This window comes from Lissotriton vulgaris, chromosome 5 (genome assembly GCF_964263255.1).
Source record: "Lissotriton vulgaris chromosome 5, aLisVul1.2, whole genome shotgun sequence".
NCBI lineage: Eukaryota > Metazoa > Chordata > Amphibia > Caudata > Salamandridae > Lissotriton > Lissotriton vulgaris.
In genome coordinates, this window is record NC_141693.1 from 817,884,935 (window position 1) to 817,901,031 (window position 16,097).

The following is a 16,097-nucleotide window of genomic DNA, read 5'->3' on the forward strand; positions in this document are numbered from 1 at the left end:
CTTAATCCTATCTCTCTCCCGCAGACACATTATTTGCCAAGGTCAACTTTATATTTTTATTGTCACATGAAGACCTCTGAACACACTAGGAAATGTTCTTTGCAACAGGTATCTTAATCCTCTGCTCTACTTTAGCACCACTGGACACAGCCACTAAATTAAACTCCCATCTCTCTCCAGCAGTTACATTATTTGCCAAAGTTCCCCTAACATTTTTGTCACCTGAAAACCGCTGAACACACAAGGAAATATTCTTTGTAGCAGCCGTCTTAATCCTCTGAGAAACTTTAGCTTGAGTGGAAACAGCCACTGGATAAAACGTCCTTCTTCTGCAGGAACATTAAACGCCAAAGTAAGCTTTACATTTTTATTGTTGCCAATAAACCTACAGACACACAAGGACATGTTCTTTGCAGCAGGCATCTCAATCCTCTACGCTACTTCAGCATGAGTAAAAACAGCCACATGATAAAACTTCTGATCTCTCTCTCTCTCGTAGAAACAATAACTGACAAGTTTACCTTTACATTTTTATTGTTGTCTGAAAACCTCTGAACACATAGGGACATGTTCTCTGCATGTGTCACTTTAACATGAGTCGGTACACCCACTAGATGCAACCCTAATGTCTCTCTCCAGCAGGAACATTTTTTTCCAAAGTTACCTTTACATTTTTATTGCCGCCTGAAACCTCTGAACACACCAGGACATGTTCTGTGCAGCAGGCATCTTAAGCCTCTGTGCTACTTTAGCATCAATGGAAGCAGCCACTAAATTAAACTCCCATCTCTCTCCAGCAGTTACATTAATCGCCAAGGTTCCCTTTACATTTTTATTGTCGCCTGGAAACGTATGAACACACAATGACATGTTCTTTGCAGCAGGCACCTTAATCCTCTGCACTACTTCACCATGAGTGGAAGCAGCCACTACCAAAAAACTGATTTCTCTCCCGCAGGAACATTAATCGCCAAAGTTACGTTTACATTTTTATTGTTGCCTGAAAACCACTGAAAACACAAGGACATGTTCTTTGCAGCCGGCATCTTAATCCTCTGCGCTACATTAGCATCACTGGAAACAGCCACTAGTTAAAACTCCCATCTCTCTCCAGCAGGAACATTAATCGACAAAGTTACCTTTACATTTTTATTGTCGCCGGAAAACATCTAAACACAGAAGGACATGTTCTTTGCAGCAGGCATCTTAATTCTCTGCGCTACTTTAGCATGGATGGTAGCAGCCACTAGATACAACTTGGATCTCTCTTCAGCAGGAACATTAAACGCCATATTTACCTTCACATTTTTATTGTTGCCTAAAAACCTACAGACACACTAGGACATGCTCTTTGCAGCAGGCATCTTAATCATCTGTGCTACGGTAGTATGAGTTGAAACAGCCTCTAGATAAAACTCTAATCCCTCTCTCCAGCATGAGTATTAATCACCAAAGTTAACTTTACATTTTAATTGTTGCCTGTAAACCTCTGAACACACAAGGACATGTTCTTTGCAGCAGGCATCTTAATCCTCTGCGATACTTTAACATGAGTGGAAACAGTCACTAGAGAACACTCTGATCTCTCTCTCTATCAAGAGCTCTCTTCTAGCTCCTTTAAAACCTACATAGGATCTGCACGTCTAGACAACATACACTGTATATGCCTTGTGTCCAGACGGATTCCAGACACCCCGACTCCGGACGTTAGCCTGTGTATCAGCTGGCTAACAGTGCCACTAGAAACTCTTTTTACCAAGGAAATAATAGTTTTTTGGCAACTATCGAACATGACAACCCTGATCCCTCTGGACCGTGGAAACAGTGTACTAATTTTCGTTCAGTCACTCGTGCTCACTTTGTCTCAGAGAGGTACACAGAATAAACGGTAGGGACGTTTTCAATAAGCATTTATTGAACAGTCTTTATTCTAGTGTAAGATAAGTGTGATGAAACAATCGTTAGACAGAAACCTATATAAATTACTAGAAGCACTAGAATGGTAAAAGGAATGTAGATTTCTACCATTTTGCCAAAACCATGAATACAGGCAAGTATATAAAATACATGACAGTAAAATGCGTACTAGTGCGATGCAACCCTGACTAGATGTACCTAAGTGTACCTAGCATGATAGTAGGTGTAAAGCCAAGAATACTTCTAGGATAAAGTTAACCCCATTACCTGAAGTCTGAGACTGTGGGTCCTCGTCTTGGTCTCAAGCTGGACACCCCGCAAGGGATGTTCAGACCACTCGAGCTGGAGTGTCTGCATGCAGGAACCTCAGCGTCTCACGTCAGTGTGTCGACAGGGAAGTCCTGATCTCCTTTCTCCATCTCAGCAAGATGTGATGTATTTATACCCAGAGGTCTCCCCAGAGGTTCTACCTTGCTGTGCCACTGTCGGACTTGGGATGACGTCGGGGATGAACCTTGTACGTAGATATTATGCAGGAGATGTAGGTCCAGCTGAATTTCCAATAATCCTCATGAATCCTCATGGATAATGTATGAGGCTATTGTTCAGGGAAAACTCCAGGTACTGTAACTAGGTAAAGGGTCAATCCTAAAGCCCGTTATGTATGTAGTGAAAAATTTAGGTGAAGGGTTATGATGTTACCCGGGCCTATATTAGGGTACCTATACAGAATATAACACCCACTCCTCATCCGACTGAATAACATTATTAAATTCTAACATACTACTAGGTTGCCTAGACAGTGGTATGCAAAACAACTAATTTTAAAATATAGTTGTTGGACTTGGCCCTTTTTGCAGGGTCATCCATGAACTTGAACTCTGACCTGTTTTAGTTGCTTTTATGACTCTGGGCACTTTATCAGTACTGATCAGTGCTAAAGTGCATATGCTCTTTATGTTAAATTAATGTTTTGATTAGTGACTCCATGACTGACTTATTTGATTTACTGTCAGACCCTCGTATTGTGCACCGGGTGTGCCCTGTGCTTGTAAATCGTATGCTGCTGGTGGGCTTGCAGCAACCAACGCAGCCCGCAAAGTCTAACTCTGGCCTGCCACTGCAGAGCCCGTATGCAGTCTGGGACTGTTGTGTCGACTAGGCGAGTGCACCCACTCGCCAGTCCTTAATCCTTCCCTTCTCTGCATAGCAGTCACCCCTACGGTAGGCCTACGGGCAGGGTACGTTGTATGTAAAAGGTAGGACATGCTAATGTTCGTGGGATGACCTGATAGTGAATTACAACCTATTTCGTTTTTCAATATTGCAAGGCTACCTGTTCCCATAGGCCAGAACTGGTGATTTTGATTATAACATCTTATATTTCTAACTGACCCGGGGGACGAGGTAGAGATTTGAGTTTAGTATGCCTGACTCAGAATGATATAATGCATCTTTTAGTGAAGGTGGTTTTAACATTCTAGACCCTCTGCCTTCAGAGGATAAAGTATTTCTGAGTATAAATATGGGGACCCAGACCCCAAGAAGTTAGATCACTTCTGGGAACACAAGACAAACCTTTGCAGAGGAGAAGAACCAAAGGCAGCTGCAGGAGTTTAGACTGCCCCTCTGCCAGCATGCTGTTGTTGGGTTGGCCTGCAGTGGTGTCTTCATTGCCGAGGGAAGGAGAAGAAACTTTTACAGAACTTTCACCATCTTGTAGAATATTTCTCAAAGGGCTTGAACTGAGCATGCCTCCTGTTTGAAGTCTCAGGGATGCAAAGGACTTCACCCCTTCTGTTTGCTTGCTTCCGGAACTTCCTGTTTCAGTTGCTACAGAAGGAATCTGCAACACAAACGCCAGCGAACGTCTCTGCATCAAAGTCATGAGGGCTGCTCCAACTTGTATCCGTAGACCGACGCCTGCTGGTGTTCTCTATCGACCCCAGAGCCGACATCATCGCGGAGCCGATCCTTGGCTAAGGTGACCAAGAACTCATCAACACCCGTGACCTCGTATGGAACCGTGGTTTTGGCGCCATCGTAATTTCACCTCCTCTCTGGTCGGGAACTGATGCCTCCCCTGCCTGTGCAAGCATCCAGGACACAGACTTCATCTCCCCCAAAGCAAGGAACCGACACTGCAAACCGCCAATGGCACCGCATCTCCCAGACGCCGTGAGCTGTCTTTGTTTTGCTTTCCAAGGTACTGTTCTGTGAGGTCTGTTTTGATCTTGGGCCCAATGCTGCGCACCTCTTGGTCGGCGCCGTACTTTGGGAAGTCTTTGACCTAGACGTCGTGATAACTCCCGTTGGGGTTATCTAATGCTAAAGACTGATTAAGTGAATTACCTATTTTTGAATTACTTCTACTATCTAGAAGTATTACTTGTGATTACAGTATTGTGGATTTTTGTTGTTTGTAGTCTTGTGAGAAGTCTATATAAAGATTACTTATTTTTAATAACCCGGTGTGGTGTCCATCTGTAGTGTTTTCCCTGTATTACTGTATGTGTTTTTTAATGCTTAACACACTGCCTCTGAGATAAGCCTGTCTGCTCGTGCCAAGCTACCAAGTGGGTGAGCAGGGGTTATTAAGGAGTGTAATCTCCTTTCCCTGACTTAGAAGCAAGGGTCCCTATTTGGTCAAAGGTGTCTACCATTGCCAACTAGAGACCCCCATCTCTAACACTTGTGTTCAGCAGTGAGGATTCTGACTTGCATTTGTGACTCATATACAGTGATTGGTGTACACTACTAGTGAGTGCAGACCAAAAGCAACCACATACTGTTTTTCTGTTTTCTGATGTCCTCCTGGAAGTATTTTTGATACTAGGACTCTGGTTAGTTGTTGCAAAATGGAACTCGACTTCTGACACATGTTTGTCTACACAATGAAGGAGCTACGTGTGTTTTGCCAGGAAAGAGGGCTGCCTGTGATGAGAAGGTCCCTGGACGATCTAGAGGCATCCCTATTTCAGTATGAGTTACCCCGCTGGAAGGCAACACTACCAGTTGAGTCTAAGGAGGAGGAGTTCTCTAAAAGTGAGGAGGAAACTGAAAAAGAAGTCTTGTTTCTGGCTTGGTACCAGAGGCTGAGAGAGCTTGACGAGGAGCTGAGAAAGCTTGATGAGGCTAAAAGGGCCTTAGCCCAAGAAGCAGAAATTTGTATAGCTCAGGAAATGAGCTTTGCTGAGTTGGAGGTGGAATCCAGCTCAGATGGGGGCAGCAAAATAGAATTTCCTAGTGCTGAGGGAATAGTACACAAACTCAGAGATTTGGCACCTGACTTGCAGGAGGGATTAACATACACCAGGAGGTTCAAGGACGTGAGCTAGCTCCAGTAGTGCGCACTGTCCCTGAGGAGAATGGGGTAACTGACGCAGGGGTTCATGGTCCTAGTGGGTTGAGTGACAGGGACAGTCAGATAATGTCTTGCCAAGCTCAGGAGAGTGGTGTGGAGTACGTGTGTGAGGCACTGGATGTGGCGGTGAAGGATAGTTTGGTTGACCCTTGTAGGGGGTTGTGTGATCCAATTGTGGTAGAGCATATTGTAAGTCCCTGTTTTCCAGAACTATGTCAACACATGTTGGAGTATGAGTTCTCTGATCCTAGGAAGCTTGCACGGGGGACAGACCTTGTGGTGGATTCCAGAGGGTCTGGAGAAGCATGGGGGAGTGACCCTAAGAGGAATAATGCAGGTGTCTTCCAACCCAGAGTGGTGGAAGTGGTTCAAAGTAGCCAAGCCAGGTCCCCTTATAGTGAGGAGGTTGTAGGGCCTCACATCCTGTCTCACAGGAGAAGGGGTGAGACTGGGCCGTATTCTGAGCACCAACCTCAGTCTCCAGTACTGGATGATTCCTTAAGGGAATTCAAGGTAGGGAGCCTAGTCTGTCCTGATGGACCGACTGTTGAGGGGGATCTCTCTGTGTCAGGTGAGCTGGGAGAGTCTGTAAGCAGCCCTCCATCAGATCTGGTGTCTGGCAGTGCCACTCCTACGTGGAGGGTGCAGAATTCCAGATTGAGGGGCGAGAGGGGGAAAGAGTCCCCAGTGGAAGAACCAGTGGGTCAGGGACCAGCCAGATGGGCTGAGTCACCAAGGAGTGGCCATGGTGACCACACTTCTGTCCTGGGGGATCTTCACGCACTGTCAGATGGACAGGGGTCGGGAGCTTTGCGCCAGGCAGACTGTCACACTGCCTTCAGAGGACAACAGATTTTGCAATATAAATATTGGGGCCCAGACCTCAGGACTTTAGATCACTTCTGGGAACACAAGACAAACCTTTGCAGAGGAGAAGATCCCAAGGAGGCTGCTGGAGTTTGGACTGCCCCTCCGCGCGAGTGCTGTGGTGCGTTGGCCTGCACTGGTTTCTTCATTGCCAAGGAAAGGAGAAGGAACTTTAATCATCTTGCAGAATATTTCTATAAGGGCTTGAATTTGAGCTTTCCTCCTGCCTGAAGTATCCGGGATACAAGACTTCACCCCTTTTTCTTGCCTGCATCTGGAACTTGATGTTCTAGTTGCTACAGAAGGAAATTGCAACATTGACGCCAGCGAGTGACATCGTAACCTGCCATGAGCGTTGCTCCGACTTACGACGTAGGCCCAACGCCTGCTACTGTACCGTATCGACTCAAAAACCGTGGAGCCGATCCTCGACGAAGGTGGCCAATAACTCATTGACGCCGTGATATTGTAAGGAACCGTGGTTTTGGTGCCAACGTAACATCACCAGGTATCAAAGCCTCCCCTGCCTGCGCAAGCATCCAGGACACTGACGCATCATCTCCCCGAAGCAAGGAACTGACATTGCAACGTGCCAACGACATCGCATCTCCCTGACGCCATGAGCTGTCTTTGTTTTCGCTTTCCAAGATACTGTTCTGTGGAGGTCTGTTTTGACTCCGGGCCCGACGCTGCGCACCTCGCTGTCGGCGCCGTACTTTGGGAACTCTTTGACTTCGACGTTGTGATAACTCCCATTGGGGTTATCTGTTGCTAAAGACTGATAAAGTGAATGTCCTATATTTGAATTACTTCTACCATCATGAAGTATTACTTGTAATTACAGTATTGTGAATTCTTGTCGTTTGTGGTCTTGTGATAAGTCTATATGAAGAATACTTATTTTTATACAACCCAATGTGGTGTCGATCTGTAGTGTTTTCACTGTATTACTGTATGGGTTCACAAATGCTTAACACACTGCCTCTAAGATAAGCCTGTCTGCTCGAGCCAAGCTACCAAGGGGGTGAGCAGGGGTTATCCAGGAGTGTAATCCCCTTTCCTTGACTTCGACGCAAGGGTCCCTATTTGTTCAAAGGAGTATACCATTGCTAACTAGTGACATCCAGGTCTAACATATTCCCGCTACATATTAGAAGAATAAAAACCAAAGTAGGCAAGCTTTAGCGGCAGTTGCGTCACAATTTAGGAGATACAGAATTATTAAAGCATTTCCACAATGAGAGACATTGATTTAAAAGGAAGATCTGGAGATATAAAAAAGCCAAACAGGAAATATTATGGACTCAGTTGATGCAAGCTCCAAAAACAAATGATTCATAAATATTTTGGAAACTCATTAACAATGTCGAGAAAGGTACTGGACCAGCAAATAATGCAAATATTTGCGAGTTCGAGTGGGTTCTGCATTTAAAATCACATTTTAAAGAAAGTTCCTTGGATATAATGAGCTCGCATCAGCCTTACAAAGATACCATGGCCCCCTGTTTATATACTCCAGGGAAGGTAGAAAAAGTTATCAAAAAGTCAAGAGCAGATTATGCCTCTGGCCCAAATGGACTACCACAGGCTCGTTGTAAGCATTCTTCATCTAGGTGGACAGCCTTTTTGTCGACACTGTATAACAACATTCTGGCAAACCAGGTTACCCCGAAAGCTGGTAGGGCTCAATAATCCATCCCATTTATAAATGTGGAAAAGTATCTTCTCCCACCAACTACCGTCTATGTGCACTTTTGGATGTTGACCTTAAATTCCTCTCTACTCTACTGTTACACGATCTGGAATCTTGGGCATACAACAATGGAAGACTTCCACCAAATCAAACTGGTTTTTAAGGGGTCACAGTACTATTACCAACATCATGGTGGTGGGCCTGATATTGAATAGAGCAAAGGCAACTGGTAAATTGCTTTATATGTGCTTCATTGACTTCAAGGCAGCTTTTGACTGTGTTCCACGTAGTAGTCTATGGGCAAAACTCCATTGATGGGGAATTCCATCAACCGTCCTGCGAGCAATTAGATTAATATATTCTGATACGTGGGTTAAAATCAAGATTTGTAATGGTACCCATGTATCAGAGTAAGTTTAAACATTGATGGGCTTAAAGCGAGGCTGTGTGTTAGCACCCCTTTTGTTTTCAAATCTCTCGACGGAGTTGGATGAGTTGACAGCGCATTCCCGAGCCTGTGTGGACAGAAATTGTCAAATCTTCTTCATGCAGATGATGTATTACTACTTAGCGATACACAAACAGGACTTCAAAGCCTTCTTAACTGTATTGGCATTTATGCAGAGTTGTGGCACCGCGGCCAAGGTGACTGACGCTGGAATCTGGGGATCACGGTTTGATCCCTGGCGCCAGCGGCAGACTAGCCTAGCACTATTTGACTCTGGGCAATAGCTTGCTTAATCTTCCCGATGGCCCCCAGCGCCTGGAGACCCTTACGGGTGATTGTTTGCACTTTACAAATGTGGAATGGCCTGACAGTAAATAGCAAAAAAAATTAATGTGATTGCTTTTAACCGGCGCACAGAAAAGAAAAACTGCAAATGGTACCTCAGCAACAATATTGTTAATGAGACATCTAACTATGTATATTTAGGGATAAAAATAGATGCAAGAGGAACATTTGTACCCCAAAGAAAGACAATTAACCCCTTTGGTGCTCAAGACGAGCTCAGCTCGTATTGAGGTACACCTCTCGTGTGCTCATGACGAGCTGAGCTCGTCATGACTACACCCATTTCTATTATGGCCCTGCACAGCAGAGGAATGACTCCGGCAGCCATAGTGTTAAGGGAAAAGCCCAAACAATTAATTATGCCTTTTCAGCACTGGCAAGATCCAGCTGAGGGCACGATTTGAAACCTTTGGGAGCAGTATTTAAGGCTAAACTTAAACCTTCCATTGCATATGAGATAATGCTAGGCAATGAGACTTCCCTTCTTGACAAATTAGTGATAAGATCGTATTAAACAAACAAACCGGCTGGCCAGATCTGCCTCGCCGGCCCAAGATCGGCTAGAGTTTTCAATCACAAAACAGTCACTTGCCAGACCTGCGGCATTTGTGAAGCTTTCCCACAAACTGCGTGCAGCTGCGGATAAGACGCTGGCTAAACAAGTTTGGATTGAAATCAATCTCCAATCGGGGAACGAAGTCTACATGAAATATTTGGAGAATGGCATTGTGCTCTTAGAACTCGGAGATCTATTGAACGCTAACATTTCTGGTCAAGTGTTCAAGAGAAAATGGTAAACTAGTCTATTAAACTCCAAAGCTGGATTGCAGGCAAAGACAAGCTGACAAAGTGCATCCATGGATGGCTGGTATTGAAATCCTATTCAAGCCCAGGAGAATCTTCACTTTTGGAAGCATCCTACCATTGGAAGGTAAAACAGACATTCCTGGCCTTAAGAATTGGTTAAATGCCTACACTGGATTTCATGCCAAAATGGAGGAAAGGTGGGCAGGCGAGAACAAGAGCTGCCGCCTATGCCATCAGGTGGCAGGATCTTTACAACATGTCATATGTATCTGTCCTGCTCTGGTAAACCAGCGCAAAGGTTTATTAAGACCTGTGTTTAACGGCCCAGGAGCCAGGACTTGTAGGAATGCAATGCTGGGGTCATTGGACCCCCGAAACACAACGCTGAACAAGAGATTAGTGCAATTTCTGACTATTTTTAAAACTGTAATAGGAGATTAAGTTTGGCTATGGGAGGTGGGGGTAGGGGGTGGGGGGGTGTAAATTGACTAAATAACTGTTTCACCGGGGCTATTGATATGTATGTGACAGGCTGCTAGAGGAATAAGTCATAATCTGTCCTTATCCCGTCAAACCACATAAACATTTGCTTAATGCTTAGCCACGCTTGGCACCCCCCCCCCCCCCCCCCAATTTGCATGCTGTTTTTTTATGGTATTATATTTTGCACATTGACACTATTTGTAAATCGACAACCTGCTCTATTATCTAACTTGTACATTGACATTTTAACTGCGTCTCCCTGTATGTATAGCCATTTTATATGTTTGCTCCTTAAGTAAGACATGAAAAAGTTGTTCTAAGAATGATACATTTTTTTAGATTGTAGGAAGGTATGGAGGACTTCTTGATCTCTGAACCATCCTAAAATTTGCATATTGGTGCACTCTCTGATTTGTGATTATGATTCTGAGGGATGAAAATAATCAGATTGTCTATTAATTAAGATATGAAATGGTTTGCTGCTGATGAGTGAAATGTTTTTAACCACTTTAGGGAAATATTTTACTTTGTGAGGTGAGGGTTATTGAACGTTTATGGTTTTAATTGACTAACTACGTATTCATTCATTCATATACACTGATTTGAACACATCTGATTCATTGTCTCTGTATGTGTGTGTGAGATGTAAAGTGCTCGTACATCTTGTACTGGTACGAGAAGGGCTATTAAACATATGAAATCCATGTGAGAGAGGGGCTATGGAGAGATGAGAGGCACTGTTGGGGAGGGGCGGTGATAGTGAGGGAATCATTGAAGAGCCCATCAAAGATTGTCGTATCCTGCTGCACAGTAAATCCATCCATTACTATGCTTTAGAAGCGAATACAATTGAATATAGAATGATGAATGTGTTGTAGAATGCACCCTGTTTTCTCAGATTTTCTTGGGGGTGCAAAAACAAAGGCTGTGAGATGTTTGTTTGTAACACACATCAACTTTTAAATATCTGTCCATAAACTGTGCAAATGTTTCAAGACGTATCAGCAGTTAGGAATCTACAAATGGCCCACTTGTTTGTAATTCAGAAGTGTGCTGGAAACAGAGTGTTTAATAGGATCAAAACAATCAAGACACTTTACTTGGTGATGGTCAAATGATACATATTTGCCGAAACCACATTTCCACACATTAGTATTTGTGCGCTATATAGTTTTATCATTAAACTGCAAGTTGTCATTTTGCTTCCATTCAATAGAAATGTTCTGTGTGTGAAAGTCAGGGCCTCTGTCTGCCCTACAATGATGCCTTAACAGTGTATACAGTTTCTAGTCTGTAGCACACTGCTGTGCATCCAATAGAATGTGAGTTTAAAGCTCACAGAAATGACACAGCTCAAGCACACTGCCGTAACTAAAATTCAGGGGGCCTCCCTGCACGGTACGCAGAGGGGCCCCCTCCGGGCTCAATCAGGAGCTCTCCGGCCAGAGTGCAGTGCCGAGGGGGCCCCCTGGAGCTCGGACCCCCGCACCATGGGGGCTGCGGGGGCCTGTGTTACGCCCCTGCTCAAACAGTGATACTATTTCCCATATACAGGTAAAATAGGAGGATTTTATAGTAATGTCAACTATCTAACCGTTCCGACCAACAATAATACGATAACACTCAGCCGTCTGCAGCCAGCTATAGCTCATGCAGGCTGGGTAATAACCCTTTTCCTCCTTAATGCTCTTACCCTTAAGACATGTACACTATGGATCTTATCCACCACTCAGCACTATACCAGCCCCTATACCACTCCTCACCAGCTGAACCGACATGGAATACCTGAAGTGATCTGACCTAACGCTGGCCACTCGGAGGACTGCACTCTAGTCCAGCAATGCAGGTACCAATTAGCTGCATCCTATGCATGCCGCTTTACATCCACAATGTCTATCCAAGCAGGTCTTGCTCACGACCATGAATTGTAAACAAAAAATCAGACTGGACAACCAAGTGTAGTAACGATATAAATAGATTCTTATCATTTGAAATACCACAAAAAGACTTGCACAGTTGCTCAAACCTGCAAGCGAACAAAACAAATCTTGAAGTGCACAATTTTCTCAAACTAATATAAGCTTCTTTTGACTTGTACTTAAGTGGTTGTCTATTTACTTACTTATACACTATTGTACGACCTCCTCTGATGTGTCTGTAAAACGTACCTTTTGTCCCTAAGTTTTATCCTGAATTTTGACCTCCTGTCCTGAATCTTTGTCCTGAAGTTTGACTCTTTGTCCTGAATTTTTACACTCTCAGTCCTGAATTTGCACCCATTCCAGTTGGTCACCCTATGCCACAATGCTTCTTGCTGTGATGGCACACTTCTGAGTTGCCCCTTGATATGGTATCACAATTTTTGTTCATGTGATAACAGTGTTTAATGTAATGATGTCATATTGTGTCTCGTTGTGATATGAAATGTTATGTGACAGCACCCATTTATGGTTTATGCGTGGCCCTTGCTGTGATGTCACAGTGCTTGTTGCTTTGATGGCTTAGTACCCCTTAATGTGATGCCAGAGTGCCCATTGCTGTGATGTCATACTTCTTGGTTACCCCTTCCTGTGATGACACAGTATCCCTCTCTGTGATGTCACAGTTCTCAGTGCTGTGATGTCATGCAGCACTTTCAGTGGTGTCACAGTGCCTTTTGCTGTGATGTTGCAGTGTCCATTCTGCGATGGCACAGGGACCCATGATGTGATGCTGCATTACTCCTTCTGTGATGTTACAATAATTGCTGCTGTAATGTTACGCAGCTCGGCTGCCCTTTAACGTGATGTCACAGTGCTCTTTGATGTGAGGACATAATGGCAAATGCAATGATGTCACACCTACTCATGTGATGTCATAGTATTCTTTGCACTGACACAGTTCTTCTTGATATGGTATCACAGTGTCCCTTTGGCGTGATGTCAAAGGGCCCATCCGTTAAGTCACAGTGATGGTTGCTGTGAGGTCACAGCACCTCTTGCTGTGATGACACACTAAGGCTTTCTATGATGTTATAATGAGCCTCTCTCTGATGGCTCAGTGCCCCTTATTATGATTTCACAGAGCGCGTTATTATCATGTCCTAGTGCGCGCTGCTATGGTGAACAGTGCTCATTACTGTGATGTGACAGTGTTCGTTACTTTGATGCCAGAGTCCTCGATGGATATATGTCACAATACCCTTGTTATGTTGCCACAGTGCGAAGTCACATTGCCCTTCATTGTGATGTCATAGTGCTACTTACCGTGAAAGCACTAGCCTCCATTACTAAGTAAGGTATTTCACTAGAATTACATCATATGAATGTCATGCCAAAACGTGAACCTTATTACCAGCTCCAAAGTTAGAAGCTGTAGCTGTTAAACATAATATTTGTATATAGCGCAAAGAGATTGCAGTGCCATACAGGAACACTACTTACATTACACAGAAACATTTAGGGGCAGGTTTACAAGCCGTTTGCGACAGGTGTGCCCTGCCGTTGCTTCACTTTTATGAACGTGAACTTTTTTTGTCTCCTTAAGCCTGCTATAGGCCTTAACGTGCATTGCTGGAGTTGCGTCTGTAGGAGAGTAGGGTCCCAGACCCGAGCACCATCTGCACCAAAGCTCAGCCCTCCACACTCTACCAGTGCCGCGTGGGGCTTGCTCTTGCATTTCAGCTCAACTTGTCTTCCCGGTTCCTAGTCCGTTGGCTAGTGAGCCCCCTGAAGACTTCCTTTTGAATCTACACTGCTGGCCTGGTTGCATCAGGCTTGCTCCAGCTTCCCTCCAAAGGAAAAGCACCCCAGACCTTGCTGGTCTGACTCGAAGCCAATCTTCACTTCCTGTGTGGGTTGCGTTTGCCAAGGCTTGTTGGGTCCAATCTGGATACTGGCACCGCAGACAACTAGATCCTTCGTGGGACAGCTCGAATCCAGCTCCTGGTTGTCGTCGACACTTCCTGGTCCTCGTGGCTGTAGAGACAAGCTTCACTTCTTCACCTTAAGGCACCCGACTTCGCCTGGTTCCTTACTGGTCACTGGCTAGTGACCCAGACTCTGTCCCCTCTGCTTTCAGGTTCTTCAGATCCACCCTTGGATCCACCGGACACTTTTCATCCGGTCACCTGCAGCACTTCTTTGCGGACCTCCATTGAAAACATTGACGAAACCAGACACCAAAAGACACCTATGCACCCGACTTCCCTGGGTGAGCTAACTCGAGTACTCCGGTGCTCCCATGGATATTGACTATCCAAGTGTCCTAGTCTAAAGTGGTTTTGTCGTAGTCCATCCGGAAGTGCCCTTAAACTGCAACTTTGAAACTTTCTCCATTGTAACTCAATGGTACCTCGCGACTGTGTTTAGACACTGCACGCGTCTCCCGTGGGCCTCCTACTTCCTAACCTTTGGGTGTTTAGTGTAGCCCCAGCGATTCCCTAGGCCCATTCACTATTCCTGTGGTGGTTCTTATACCACTATTTTAGTATATGGTTTGTGAGGCCCCCTAGGGCAAAACTGTATTTGTGCAACTTATTGTATGCTAATTAAGTAACTTGTGATGTACTTTTGCCTCTGACCTCATAAAGAGTTTAGAGGGGTTTTGTTGGAAATAAATACATATATATTTTCTATATACCTTGTGTGGTGTCCTATCATTGGTTTTTCAAGGGATTATAATTGGTAAAACAAACAGGCTAAACTCCAAAGAGCATGTGAAGCTAAGACTGCTGGTCTATGCTACCCCTAGGATAGGTTGTCTATAAGGTTGACTTTACAGCCACTATCAATAAGGGTCGATTTAGACTGGTGCAAGGTGCCACTAGAATTAGTGACATCATATGCCAGGCTAACTTCTCACATTGGTGTGCAGCGGGTGGGATAAGAGCTTGAATTTGTTTTACCATATAATCTTGTAATATCATTTGAAAGATCACATTAAGGTACCAGTAGGTACATATAAATCAAGTGTTATAATACTTTAAGTTCTACTGAACTTAGCAGTTGTAAGTGATTCTAACAAGAGATTCCTTCGGCATGGGGTATCGAAGGGCGGGTTAAACGGCAAGGTGGCCCCTAATTGTTGGTTCATTTTAAACTATAAAATCCAATTAGACAGAGTAATAGTGTTAATAACTGAGGCGTTATTTTTGGGGTTAACGACCGCCTTCTAGCAGGAAGAAGTTCACAGTAACAGGAGATTACTAATAGTGCTATTTTTAATTCACAGACTGTTCCTACTACATGAAGAGGGATCTAAACTAGAAAAGGCTTATTGGATGATGCCTATATGTTTCGCGCTGTGCCTGAATATCTAAGATCCACACAGGCTATCGAGCAAATTAGGTTAGTGACTGGCTATCTAGAGAACTTTTTGATTCTCACATACTTTGGAGAGGACAGTTTTTTATCTATATATTATGTATTTCTGTCTACCCAGCATGATAATACCCATGATGTATATATAAAAACCTCAAATGAGGAACTACATTGCCATTTCTTCAATCTAAACCAATGAAGGATTGTTCGTTGTAAAGGTATGCTGACTTTAACAGAAGTTCATTAGCGTTGTGAAAAGTAGATTTTTTTTGTATTAGAAACTAAGGACCCTTCTATTCCTGTTTTGTGATATAGGTATTATATGAATTTAATGGTCCACGGAATTAGTAAGCATTGCCTTTACGCTGTATCTAAAAGCGATAAAACTAACGCTTAGTCATGAAGAGGTATGTAATCAGTGTCTGGTTTATGCAGGGTATATAAACAAACAAATGGTAAATATACCAGAACAATACTCCCGGATTAAGTACTAGTGCGAGTAAAAGCAATTCTGTTTGTTCCATTGTGAATAAATAGTATTATGACCAGAATAGATTTCGAGATGGTCTAGTTTCCGCATGTACTTTATATGAGATTTATTATTGCATGGTATAATGTATTTTATATTCAAAATGTTTTAAGGGGTATGAATTTAGTATTGTATTATTGGGTTTTTAACTTGTTTTTAGATTATAAACAGTGTAGGAAGGTGGACATCTGACTATGGTTACCCCCAAACTTTTTGCCTGGTATTTAGCTGGTTTTTGACATAGTTGGCCTGGGATCCTGCTATTCAGGGCCCAGGCTGATTGCTCTCTCCTTAAAATGGACTCCATGTACCTTAGGTGCATACACAATTGGAACTGGTTCACC

At 43.8% G+C, this 16,097-nt stretch overlaps 1 long non-coding RNA gene across 1 annotated transcript in view; it reads left to right on the top strand.

The window, feature by feature from the left end:
* Nucleotides 1–14,641: 14,641 nt before the first annotated feature.
* LOC147711639 (uncharacterized) overlaps nucleotides 14,642–16,097 on the top strand; it is a 44,063-nt gene continuing 42,607 nt past the window's right edge. The window contains exon 1 of the long non-coding RNA XR_015295711.1: nucleotides 14,642–15,442. This is a non-coding gene — a long non-coding RNA (uncharacterized LOC147711639). The remainder of the gene's footprint in view (nucleotides 15,443–16,097) is intronic.